Source organism: Sorex araneus, chromosome X (genome assembly GCF_027595985.1).
Source record: "Sorex araneus isolate mSorAra2 chromosome X, mSorAra2.pri, whole genome shotgun sequence".
NCBI lineage: Eukaryota > Metazoa > Chordata > Mammalia > Eulipotyphla > Soricidae > Sorex > Sorex araneus.
This window is the reverse complement of record NC_073313.1, coordinates 156,464,049-156,474,353: the sequence shown is the minus strand read 5'-3', so window position 1 is coordinate 156,474,353 and position 10,305 is coordinate 156,464,049.

Here is a 10,305-nt window from a genome sequence, read left to right as displayed (position 1 = left end):
TAAAAATGCCAGATAAAAATAAAAAATATCTTCTTAAGTATCTTCTTAACAGTAGCATAGATTTTTCTGTATGTTAAAGCTAAAATGGCAATAAAGATGAGAACAGAGGGTGAATTATTAAGACATGGATAGACATATCGATCACTGCAACAAAATAGAGAGATCTGAAATAACCCTTAAATGCATGTACAATAGATATATGAAGGACATACCCTTGTGGGTTAGGGTGGAGAATGGATATATAATAAATGGCATTGGGACACTCAGGTATCCTAATGTCAAAAATTATATTTGGCTCTGTAGGATAATATGGGGTTTGTCCTTGCACAGGGAACTTAATTTACCTTAGAGCAATGGTCTTTCTGTATGGACACAGGAAGACAGTTAATGTTATGCTTTATAACGTGGGAGCTGATTGACCCCAATAATATTTACTCCCGGGCATCTGCTTTCTCAACTCAGTTGTCCTTAGTTCCTAGTACCCCAAAAGCAGGGTCCTGACGAAGGACAGAATGGACCCAGGGCAAGCTGTGAGCTACCCTGGCATCAAAATGGACCAGGCTAAAGCGCCACAATACTCAACTATAAATTGAGAGCATGGTCATAGACAAATGCTCTCATGATCCAAAAGTAACGATGAGACTAGGACCCTGCTGGGGTTAGGAAGACTAACCTGGCCTGATGACTGTGGTCTGGAATATATAGTGAGATGTCCTCAGGAAGAACCAAACTTAAAGTCTGATATATCTCTTACTGTGCTCATACAGAATGACATTGCTAGAAATATTAGAAGTGAAATCATTATAACTATTTAATCGGATTACTAGCTGAGGAAGGAAGAAAGGGACACACCCTGACACATTCTTGTTTGGACCCCACCCTTGAGCGGATCTCCTAGTAATCTTATCAAGATCCTTAGATGAGATTTTGTTAATCTCCTCAAGAAATGGTCTTACCCTTCTTTGTTGATTTGTTAATGTTAAACCCACCTTTGTGTCACCACCCTATGAATTTGCTATATAAACTGAAACTGAAGGAGAAGACAGGGGGCACTGACGGGAGACAGAAGAAGACAGAAGAGACAGAAGAAGACGACACAAGAGAAGACACAGAAGACACACGGGAAGATACAGAAGCAAAGGAGACAACACAGACAGAAGACACAGAAGCAAAGACAGAGAGAGAGGTCGGAAGAGACGAGAGGAGAGACTGCAGAGGCAGAGACAGAGAGACAGACAGAAGAGAGCACAGCGGCACACACAGAAGCAGAGCACAAGGAAGAGCCATCCTGATCCAGTCCTTACACAGCAGCTCGAGAACATCGAACGTGAGTGGTGCGTGTGAGAGAGTGCCCTCGGACAACGGGACAATGGACAATGGAACGACACGACACATCATCGAAACGACACATCATCGACACATCATCGACACATCATCGACACATCATTGACACGATACATCATCGATACGACACATCATCGCGTCTCCCCCTCCCACGCGAGCGCCACCCTTGAGATTTTTTTACAGGCTCTTATTTCAAGATAACACAAATTTAAGTCTCATGAAAACCTAACTAGACAGTACAACAGGTAAGGTGCTTGCCTTACATGAAGCCAACCCTAGTTGGCCCCCTAACATCCTATATGGTTCCCCCAACCTGCCAGGGTTCAGAGTGCAGAGCCAGGATTTATCCTTGAGCATCAGTGGGTGTGGTCCAAAAAACAAAAACAAAAACAAAATAAAACAAAAGAATAACAACCTTAAAAGTACCCAAAAATGTAAATAAGAAAGAATGAAACTTTAGTGGGGCAATGATAGTACAATGGGTAGGGTATTTGCATGCAGCTGACCTGGATTCGCTCCTAGGCAACCCATATGGTCCCCAAGCCCTGCCAGGAGTGATTCCTGAGTACAGAGCCAGGAGTAAGCCCTGAGCACTACAGGGTGTGGTTCTAAAACAATGAAACACCCCCCCAAATCAACAAACAAAGAAGGAATGAAACTATAGGAGACTATAGCTCTGATTTTGGGATGAGAAAATCCAATTTTAAATCATGATGTCTTAAACAAGATTTGAAAATGGCCCTAAGCCTGGAGAGTATGGGAATTGTTTTTAAAAAGTAAAGTTTCTGTTTTTTAAAAAATAATACCCCAAAATACTAGAAATCCAGCTTCAGAATAAAATATGTTATTTTTCAATGCATAGAAAAGACCCAGCATTCATAGCCAAAATATACAGAGAATGATTTCAAATCAATATGAAAAAGGTAGTGAAGTCATTAGGAAAATAAAATAGGGTAAAACAATGTCCAATCAATATAAGAAAATGTGTTCAACCTCTTTAGCAATGCAAGTTCAAATAATGTCAACAAATAGATATCACTAGGAACCATTCAGAGTGACTAATTGCGAGTGTCTGATACTATTCGGGACGGCAGGGATGTGGAAGAATGGTGTGTGCACATCTTTTGATAGTGGGGACATTCATTACATTGAAAACCACTTAGGCAAATACCACTATATCTACCGCTACTTTAGCATGTGAAATTTACATAGGCTCCATGATCTAGCACTGCACCATTTCTCTGATTTTCAAATTATTCATAGATGAATACTGTAGAATACACCATGAAATATTTCATATTCATGCAACAACATGAATGAATCTCACATGGCACCAAGCAAAAGAATGAACTCAAGTAATCCATGTGGTATTATTCCAGTTATTTTCCAAGTTATATAGAATTGACAAAGCTGCACTATATTTTTAATTGAAACATAGAGATATCAGAGATGATGTGTATTATGAAAAAAAATCCCTCAGAATCGTGTGTTACTCCTGTATTACTCAATACAGGAGGGAGAGGGTGATGATCTGAGTGTGCCACTCAGGGGTTTACAAAGTGATGTCAGTATTTTATTCTCTCTCCCCGGCTGATATGGTTTACAATTAACTTGCATGTTTGTGACTTAGACATTTCTGTGCTGTCTAGCCATTATCTTTACAACAAACTCTTATAAGGCATCACTCTCTCGGGGAGGGGGCTACCATGGTAACCTCAACATTTGGTTCACATCTTCCCCTGCTCATAATGGAGTTTGCTGATTATGTTCACAGAGAGTATGGAAGAGCTGGATGCAATTTCCCCCAGGCATGCATTCAAGAAGCCTTGCTGAGAAACTGGGAGGTTTTAGACCCTGCAGTAAAAGCTAGAGACTCAAAGATAAACCAGGACATTCACTGCCCTCGATTTGCTCACAGTCTAGAGAGGGAGACAGACATGGCCAGAAATAGTGCAGTGTGGTTGGTGCTACCTTAGGGGGGATCATGGGGCACATGGAGCAAAATGGAATTCAAGGTAAAAATGCCTTCCAATAACCTTTCAGTGTCTGTGTTGCAAACCACAGTTTGCCTAAAAGGAGAGAGAGAGAGAGAGAGAGAGAGAGAGAGAGAGAGAGAGAGAGAGAGACAGAGAGACAGAGAGACAGAGAGAGACAGAGACAGAGAGAGACAGAGACAGAGACAGAGACAGAGAGACAGAGAGGGAGAGAGAGAGTGTGTTTATGGGAAACAGAGAGAGAGCAAGAGCGAGAGAGAGTGTGTGTTGTGTTTATGGGAAACAGAGAGAGAAAGAGAGAGAGAGAAGAAAGAGAGAGACAGTCTGCCATAGAGGCAGGCTGATGGGGTGGGTTGTTGGGAAGTGAAAATGGGGACCTTGGTGGTGGGAAATGTACACTGGTGAAGGGACAGATATTGGAACATTGTATGACTGAAACCCAATCATGAACAACTTTGTAACTGTGTCTCTCACAGTGATTCAGTTAAAAAGGTAAAAAGTAAAAGAAAGCCCCTCCCCCAACGCCTTCCAGGGGCTAAAGCAATAATATAGCAGGCAAGAAATTTGCATGTGGCTAATGTTGGTCAATACCCAACACTCCGTCCAGTTCCCCAAGCCTACCAGAAGTAAGCCCTAAGTGCAGAGCCAGGAGTAAGCCTTGAGCATAGCCGGGTGTAGCATCCCCAGAATGATTTCCATAAATAGGTTTATGCCTTGGCGCCTGCTTCCGGTCGAGTGCTGATGGAGTGACACCATACAAGTGGGAGATTGAATAGAAGCCCCGAGTTACTCACCAGATAATCTTCATTCCAGGGCTGTCTGGGGTTAGGGTGGCCCCCTCTGATTCTGCCCACCAGGAGGGGCTGCCTGTTAGCGTGGACAACCTCTGGATCTCCGTACTCCCACTAAGTTTGGGCTGGAGAGGTGACTCAAAGGCCTGGAACACATGATTGGCATGCAGGAGGCTCAGGCTTAGTCTTGGCACGTGTATGGTGTTCCAGGCACCATCAGGAATGACCCCTGATCTCCATCAAATGTGGCCCCCAAAGCCTCCCCCAAAGAAAAGAAATGAAGTTTATACTCAGTTGAACCAAAAGGAATTTAAACTGAGTCCCGTTCAGGGGTCACATAGCTCATAGGGGAGTTGGAACACACAGACTGAGCACTCTTCAGGGAGTCAGAAAGGGGAAAGAGCCTTCTCAGAGCAGTGGACGGAACGGGCTGTGCCATTTTCATGGCACGTATGAAGAGGAGATTCTCCTTTGCAAACTGGGATGAAGTCCTTAGAAAGGACTCCAGCCGAGAGAAGAATTTCCCCAGATAGTAATGAGTGTCCTCAGATACAGCTTTCAGTTGTTGTTATTATTGTTGTTCATTGTTTCTGTCACATCCGGCTGTGCTAAGGCCTTCTCCTGGCTGTGCACTCAGCGGTCACTCATATACAGCATTTATTTTATTTTTTTAAAAAAATTATTTTTTTTAATGAATCACCGTGAAAAAAGTTACAAAGCTTTCAGGTTCAAGTCTCAGTCACTCAATGATCAGACCCCATCCCTTCACCAGTGCACATGTTCCACCACCAAGAACCCCAGTATACTCTCTCTCCCATCCCCCCACCTGTGTGGCTAAAGATCTTCACTTTATTCTCTCTATACTTTGAATACATTCACTATTTCAACAGAAAACTATTATTATTTAGAATTTTTCCCCAACAATCAGACCTGCTGAAAAGGTATCATTTGATAATTTGTTTTCCATTGCTGAGAATAAAGAATATATGAGCTGTCTTGGCCATTGGTTTTGGATTTCTGATATTTTTAGCTCAGTTCACAGTTTCAGCTCAGTGACCCTAGTCTTTAAGAAGCAGAGGAGCCATTGTGTGTGCGGCTGCTACGGATCTCGTCTGGGCATAGAGCATGCCCGTAACACATCCATCCCAAGATCTCCTGCGTGCCACGTCACTGCAAACTCGTACTTGGTTCTAGAAGATGGCGGTCGCCACGTGGGTGCCGCTGCTGCTATCCCCGCCAAAAGAAAGGGTCGAGAGAGAAAACCTTTTCTCCTCCCCGGGTGACGTGGGATTATAGCTCAGTTCACGTCTAGATGCATTTCTATAAGAAGCTGCTGGGTGCCAAAAGTGGTCAGTAGCCCTCCAGGATCGTAGTCTTTAAGAAACAGAGGAGTCATCGCGTGTGCGGCTGCTCCAGATCTCATCTGCATATACAGCATTTAAAGTCACCACAATAACAGAAAAGGGTGAAACAAGGCTTTTTTTTGTTAATTCTAATCTTTCACTTCTGCCACTTCTGCCTTTAAATAAATATCATATTTAACTAATACGCCACATTTAGGCTTTTCTTCCCAGTTTGAATACCAATCGATTCATATATTTGCATGTATTTATGTCTCAACTGCAAACATGGGTGTTGTGTTCCAAATCCCGGCGCAACAGCCGTGTTTCCGCTCTTTGTGAGAGAAACGGTAGCGTGCTACACTCCATTCTGCATCTCGATTTTAAAATCTAAGCGGAAGTGCACAGAGCTATCTATTCTTAAGATGAGTATTAAAAGGATGCAACAGCATGTGCACTGGTAGAAAGAGTCAAAGAGGTGAGGCAGGGAGCGGCCGGGTGATGGGCTTGGGCAGGAGCTCGGAGCCCACCCCGGGGAACAGCAGAGCTGGCAGAGCGGGAGGTGACTGTGGGAGACATGCCATGGGACTTCTCCCCTGACCGACGAGTGTGACAATGGAAAGAGCTACTGGTGGATTGAGGAGAGGTGAGAAGGTGGGAACTTCATGTGGGAGAGAGAAGGGGACCAAACAGGGACTCACAGACTCGCTCTTGCTGGCATTAAGGTACAGTTATTGCCTGCAGAGCCTCTTATGTTGAACTCAGATGAAAATACATTGTACATTGAAAACGTATCCATGAAATACCTCCTTAAAATTGATCTCACTTTCACCTAAGAGAACAAAGCTTGCCTCCACTCAGTATGCTTGATGGATGGCCATATGATCCTCTTGTTATTGATTCTCCCTAAACGGGAGTTTTGCTATTTTTATTTTAAATTGAGTATGGGTACGGTGATCAGAACCAAGTTGGTTTATAGACAGCCAAACCTGATGGCTTTACCTGACCATTTACCTATCCTCAGAAATGACTGTCTAAACTTCTTATCAAGAAAGTTAAAATTGTCGGGGCCAGAGTGATAGCACAGCGGGTAGGGCATTTGCCTTGCATGCGGCCGACCCGGGTTCGATCCCCGGCATCCCATATGGTCCCCCAAGCACTTCCAGGAGTAATTCCTGAGTGCAAAGCCAGGAGTAACCCCTGTGCATTGCTGGGTGTGACCCAAAAAGAAAAAAAAAAAAGAAAGTTAAAACTGTCAACATAATGGCTCCAGATATCATTCATGTATAAAGGACATATATCAAAAGCCTACTACTACCATATTTTATATCTCAGTGTCACTGGGAGGGGAGAGAAAGAGAAAGATTAAGCAATAAATCCCAAGATTTCAAAAGCTAGTTTAAAAACACCTCTGAAGACCAATATGGGATGGGATGCTGGGAACTGAACCCGGGTCGGCCACGTGCAAGGCAAACGCCCTACCACTGTACTATCGCTCCGGCCCTAAGAAGGCCAATATCTAAGGACAAAAAAAAACAACAAACAGGGACCAGAAGGACTGGCCCACAGTTGGAAGTTTGCCACAAGTCTGTGGGGCAGAGGGCAGTTAGGATAGAGAAGGGATCACTATGACAATAATAGTTGGAAATTATCTCTGATAAGAACTGAGTGCTGAAAGTAGGTAAAAGGATATACAGGATAACCTTTCAATATCTGTATTATTACAAGTCAGTATGCCCAAAAAGATGGAGAGGAGAGGAGGGAGGGAGAAAGAGAGACAGAGAGACAGAGAGACAGAGATAGAGACAGAGACAGAGATACAGAGACAGAGATAGAGACAGAGACAGAGATACAGAGACAGAGATAGAGACAGAGATAGAGATAGAGTCAGAGACATAGAGAGACAGAAAGACAGAGAGAGACAGAGAGAAAGTGCCTGAATAGAGGCAGGCAGGGAGAGGGGGCAGGAAGGAAATTAGGGATATTGGTGGTGGAAAATATACATTAGTTGGAACAGTATATGACTAAAACTCAATCATGAGCAACTTTGTAACTATGTATCTCATGGCTGTTCCAACCTATGGAACCGGATAACGAGGTTCACGAGGAGAAAGTGCGAGAATAATACGGTGAAGGGAGACACACACACACACACACACACACACACACACACACACACACAGAGAGGTGAGCAAGAGCTACTTTATTTTAACTCCACAGCGCTTATGTATGCTTGGGCTTCAATCTATTTGCATCATGGCCTTAAGATAAAACTAGAAGTAACTAATGGCACTCGGGGGCAACTAGGGACGATAACAATAGATACCCAGAAAGCTGATCATTAAACCACAAGCCTACCCCAAGAATGTCAAGTCCTGTCTGTCTGTTCCTGTTGGCTAACCATCCTGCTCTTATAAAAATGTCCCAGTCCTCTGGTTCTTGTAAAATGGCTTTCTCAACATGTTTATGCGAATGTTTGGCTGCAAACTGTATGCTGAAGGCCCGCTCACCACATCTCCTCCCATTTTTCTTAGAGTCAGTGTAGTTTCAACAGGACATTAACCAGCAAACGAGACTAGTGGCCTATCCCCCTCCAGGGTCGCGGTCAGACCCAAGCAAAATTGAACCCACTTTTGTAGGGGGGAGGTGTTCTAGGGGCCTAATCTCCATACAGATATGCGAGCTCTTGGGCAAGGGTTTGGGATCAGTAGGAGGGAACTCCCTTGCCCGCAGATACCACCATTCTTTGAATGTGCCTAGTCCGGAGGATGAGTGCTGGCCCCAAATGTCAGCGGGCGCTGGGAGGCAGACTTTTTAAGCTTTTAGGGCATCTGTCAAGGCACTAGGGTCCTCGACATATCCCCTGTCTGCTAGATCTAGTTGATGGTAGTGAACTTGTATGGGCTTAGCTTGCAAAGAGTCTAATTGTTGTTTAACGAAGGTAGTCAGGTGTCTAAAGGCCCATGGCCTGAAGGAAATTATTAGCAGTAATCCAATTAAAGGGCTGAGGACGTTGGGTAACAGAGTAGTTAGCCAAGGGGAAGTGGACAACCAGGTTTGAAACCAACTTTGTTCCTGCTCTCGCTCTTTTTTGACGTTCCAGGCCCTCATTGGGACCCTGTTTTTGGGTGCTAGGAACTAAGGGCAACTGAGGCTTAAGTCGAGAAAGCAAATGCCCAGGAATGAGTAATATTTGAAGCCAATTAAATCCCAAATTACAAAAGCATAATATTAACTGTTTTCCCTTGTCCATACAAAAAGGACATTGCTTTAAAGTAAACTACTCAAAAGACATAAGGAGAGCAGAAAGGCAGTATTTCACTCATACATATAAAATCATAGGTTCTGGGGAATCTGACCTTACAAGTTAACAGAGTCTGATTAGGATAAAAGGTGATAGACCGGTTGGAGAAGAGAGCATGGAGAGTTTACAGATAAACACAGTGGAATGGAAGTGTCTCGGGAGCACTGTGATAAACCTAAGCTTCCTGTGGCAAGGGGAACAGGACATACCAATGTTGTCCTAAAATGTTTAAAGCTACATTCCAATAAACACAGGGGAATAAGGGTGCTTCAGGCGCACTGTGATGGGTATTACAGAAAAACCTAAACTTTTTCTGGCAAGGGAGAAAGGACAAACCAATGATATCCTACATCCCATCTCCCCCTTTTCTGTTTACAAAATCACAAAAAATTGAAATAGAAGAGCAGTTCCAAAAACAAAAGTCTCATTAGTTGTACTAAAACTTCAGTCCATCCTTGAACCAAGACCAGTGCTTGTTGTAAAGTGTCCAATTGTCATGCACTGTCATTAGTGACATAGTCATTTAGTCACATTTTGAAGAAATGAAGTATTTGGATCAAAAATTGAAGAGTTGTTTCTGCAACAGCAGCAATAGTGGTCACAGCAGTGAGTCCCAGGGGAACAGCTATAGGAGTCTGATGAACTTCATGAAGCACTGGATCAGGCAGGGAGCACTGGATCAGGAGCATCACTGGATGGAGCCACGGGACCAAGGTCAGTGATTTCTTCATTAATATTTTTGGTAGTCTCATCTAGAAGAGAAGAAGAGCAAATCTCAGGGCCTTTCGGATCCCTGGAGGGAGTTATGTTATCAAAATGTTTTACTAGACTCTCAGGAAGCCATCGGGCGACTCCCTCCTTGATGTCAAATATGTACACAGAGCCTCGACCCCATATGAGCACAGGATCGAGGCCGTTACATTGGGCAGTCAAGGGATATTTCCACAGGGCTGAGGCATATTGTTCTTTCGTGGTAGGGTGCCAGAGTCTATCGGTCGAAGATTTCCCTTGAGAGTCCAAATTTAAGAAATTCAGGATAAAAGGAGTGTGTGCCCGAATGTTATGGGACGCGCCTTTAATAGGGCAGATTTCTCCCCCTTGTAGTCAATGAAGAGTATTTTTGAGGGTGAGATGGATTTTCAACAATCCCTTGTCCTTGAAGATTGAACGGCATACTCATGTAAAAGAGGAGCAGAACTCCTGAAAGACTTTTCCTGTATAGCCAGGCCCATTATCAGTTTTAATAATTTTAGGTTTCCCCATAACAGCTAGGTAGGAGAGGGTGTGGGTAAGAACATTCTTTCCCAATTCCCCTGCTTGTAAGGTCCCATGAAGGAACCCACTAAAGGTGTCTATTGTAACATGCAAGTATTTTAATTTGCCAAACTTGGTGATGTGGGTGACATCCATTTGCCATATATTGTTGGGTACCAGCCCCCGGGATTAACACCGAAGTGGGTAGAGTGGTCACACAAGCAGGACATTGTTTCACTATTTGTCTGGCTTGCTTGCAGTTTAGGGAAAACATTTGT